This window comes from Dasypus novemcinctus, chromosome 30 (assembly GCF_030445035.2).
Source record: "Dasypus novemcinctus isolate mDasNov1 chromosome 30, mDasNov1.1.hap2, whole genome shotgun sequence".
NCBI classification, from domain to species: Eukaryota; Metazoa; Chordata; class Mammalia; order Cingulata; family Dasypodidae; genus Dasypus; species Dasypus novemcinctus.
In genome coordinates, this window is record NC_080702.1 from 11,924,482 (window position 1) to 11,928,167 (window position 3,686).

A 3,686-nucleotide genomic window follows, 5' to 3' on the forward strand; every position below is an offset into this window, starting at 1 on the left:
AACTCAGGGAGAAAGCATCCCCTGATGAAACCTTGAATTGGACAGTTTCATAGCTTATCATTGTAAGCTTTTAAGCTAATAAATCCCCATTGTAAAAGCCAACCCCTTTCTGATATATTGCCTTGGTAGCCTTTAGCAACCTAACACAAATGGTCAAAAGATTCTCTACCAGCAACAGCACCCATTTTAATTTCCTAGACTGCTCAAGCAAATACTATGATATGGGTTGCCTTAAACAATAGGAATTTAAAAGAAAGCCCAAATCAAGGTCATGCTTTCTTTCCTAAGATTGTGGTGTTCTGGGCTGGCTGCCAGCAATCCTTGGTCCTTATTTGTTTTATGGCAAGACACATGGCAACATCGCCTGGTCTCTCCCTTTTCTTCCAGGTTTCACTGATGTTGAACTTCTGCTCTGTCTGTGGTTTTCTTTGTCTGAATTTCATTCTTTAGTGAATACATTTTGGGGCACTGCTGCACTGCATGGATTATAGTTTACATTGTAGTTTACACTCTCCCCCAGTACATTCAGTGGGTTATGGCAGGATATATAATGTCCAGCACCTGTCCTGGCAATATCATTTACCAAGTCCCCCAAATGCCCCTACATCTCATCTATTCTTCCCTTTCCCTGCCCTCAGCAACTACCATGGCCACTTTCTCCAGATCAATGCTACAGTTTCTTCCATTACTAGTCACAATAGTTCTATAGTAGAATACCGGTAAGTTCACCCTAATCCATATTTTATTCCTCCATCCTCTGAACCCTGGGTTGGTGATGTCCACTCCAATTCTACATTGAGGGGGGCTTAGATCCCATGTGACTGATGGATATGATTCTCTCTCTTGGTGCTGTAGACACTCTTGGTTCCCTGATGTGTTGATTGACCATCTTCACCTCCCTGTTAGCTGATCTGTGCAAGTCAAACTGGAGAGTAGGAGCTGCAACCCTGCTGAGACTCAGAGCCCAGCTGGCACATGGCCAGTCCAGAGATTAAATTCTCCTGGGTATATGCCAACCCCAGCACCAACTAGTAAAAGTGACAGAAGAGGCATGTGTAGAAAGATCACATCTGAGTCTAACTCCATCACACTCAGGAACACAAATTCCAAAGTAGGGCCCACTGATCAGGCACTGAACTCCAGAGCCAACCACCATGATTGCAGAACCAGTGTATCTCCATAGCCCTCAGGAGCACCAGTACCTGGGGTTGTATCTACTTTGGCTGTCTCTGGGATCCTGCTGAAGCATGCATAAGCACAACCTCTCCGATGACCAACCAAGTCTTTTTTGAAGACTTAGCCATATATACTCATTTGTCTTTACCATTTCCCTCTTTTGTTCAAGGTCTTTTTCTAGTTGCATCACCAGTTAGTGATTGGTAGTAATCCCTTGGTGCCAGGGAGGCTCATCCCTGGGAGTCATGTCCCACAGTGGGGGGAAGGTAATGCATGTACATGCTGAGTTTGGCTTATAGAGTGGCCACATTTGAGCAACATGGAGGCTCTCAGGAGGTAACTCTTAAGCACCCTGCAGTTCTAGGCCTACTTCAAATTTCAGGTACACAGGCTCATAAGCATAGTCATCAGTATCAAGAGCTCATCATAGGAGCCTCCTTCTTCACTGGTCTTTGCCCTTGCACTTGAGGGATTGTTGCTGTTCTATTGGGGAATGTGACAGAGCTCCCCCAGTTAGGAACTCAGCACTCCCTCAGTTGTCATTTGTAACCGTAACTACTGTGAAAAATATCCAACATATATTTGAACATTTTTTTGTACCCTACATACATGCCCTGGAGAGCTCCCTCCCAACCATTTGTCCCCCATCAATGACACCCCACACCAGCATTCCTCCCTGCCATAGTTGAATCCCTCCATGGTCCAAAATGTCTTCAAAAATGAAGCCTAATATATTGCCAAATTCAATAATAGGAAAATGAAATTGTAGTGATAGATTTAAAGATTAGAAATAGAATACATACTAATTTAGAAAAACTAAAAGTAAAAATAAGTTGGGGTATTAAAAAATGAAAAATATCATAAAACTTTGTTTTTCACATTTTGTCTTTAATCACTGTAGTAGGTATTGCCCTGTGTATACAGTGGGAAGGCAGTTTCTTTCATTTATTCCTCAGTATCTACATCTTTTTTTTCTAATTTTTTTCTCTCTCTATTTTTTAAATGTTACATTAAAAAAATATAAGAGATCCCCATATACTCTCCAACTCCCTCACCCCACTCCTTCTACATCAGCAACTTCTTTCATCATCGTGGGACATTCATTGCATTTGGTGAATACATTTTGGAGCACTGCTGCACCACATGGATAATGGTTTACATTGTAGAAAGTTTTAGATCGCAGTAAAGCCACATATACAATATAAGTGACTCCCATATATCCAACATCAAACCTTTTTCCTCCTTCCCCAGCAATGATGTTTTTACATGTTCATGTTATATTTACTGCAGCTGATGTACAGATATTGAAATGTAGCTATCAAACATGGTCCCATTTTGGTTTACATTATGGCTTATATTTTAGACTGTACAATTTTCTAAACATTATGATTTACATTTTAGCCTATAGACTTTTATACATTTTTGGTGTAATTTAACATGTCCTATATTCATCATTGCACAATCTTGTGAAACACTTCCATTGCCCCCCAGTCACCCTGCCTCCATCCATTCTTTTCCTCTCTCCCTCTCCCCTCAGGTCCCACAGTTACAATCAATCTTCATTGCTTGAAGGACCAGATTCACAGATACTTGCAACAATGCTGAGGGCTTGACATGCTAGAATGTCCTTTCCCATTGGGAGCCACCAATTCTCTCAAGAGACACAATTTCCTCTATTTCAGAACATCAGGTCTCCCTAAAGCTCTTTGTGCTCCAGGCAAATGAAAACACTTCTGTGAGCTAAAAATGCAAATCAGAAGCCTTAGAGTTCATTTCTGTCAGGCCAGTGAACAGTGACATCCATAGGTGAGTAAAAATACCCATCCTCAAGGTTCTCCTAAACACTTAAGGCTTGTAGGAAGTCTTCTTTCATTAAAAGCACTTTAGAGGAAGCAGATGTGGCTCAAGCAGTTGGGCACCCACCTACCACTTGGGAGGTCCTGGGTTTGGTTCCCAGTGCCTCCTAAAGAAGACAAACAAGACAGTGAGCTGCCATGAAGGGCTAGCATGGCAAGCTGATACAACAAGATAACACAATGAGACAACAAGGAAACACTACAAGAGATACAATGTGTCTCAAGACAGATGTGGCTCAAGTGGTTGGACACCTTCTTCCCATATAGGAGGTCCCGTGTTCCATTCCCAGTGCCTCCTAAAAAAAAAAAAAAAAAAAAAGATGAGCAGACACAGAGAGCAGACAGTGAGTACAAACAATGAAAGGGTGAGAAATAAATAAATAAATAATAAAATCTTCTGAAAAACACACACACCTTAGGTTCACACCCTTTAAAATAAAATTTCAGTATTTCAAAGCATCTGTTTAGAAATGACTAGGCTTTGTCTTGAATCCTCTATGTTATTCTTTTTCCAAACTCAATGTGCAATTCATAAAGGCAATAACCACTCCACTTCCCTTTCTCTAGATATGTCTAAAAATAGAAAAAGCATCATTGACTAATGGTGGTAATTTGATAAAGTGAAACAAATTATTTTAATCTAAGAATATGTTT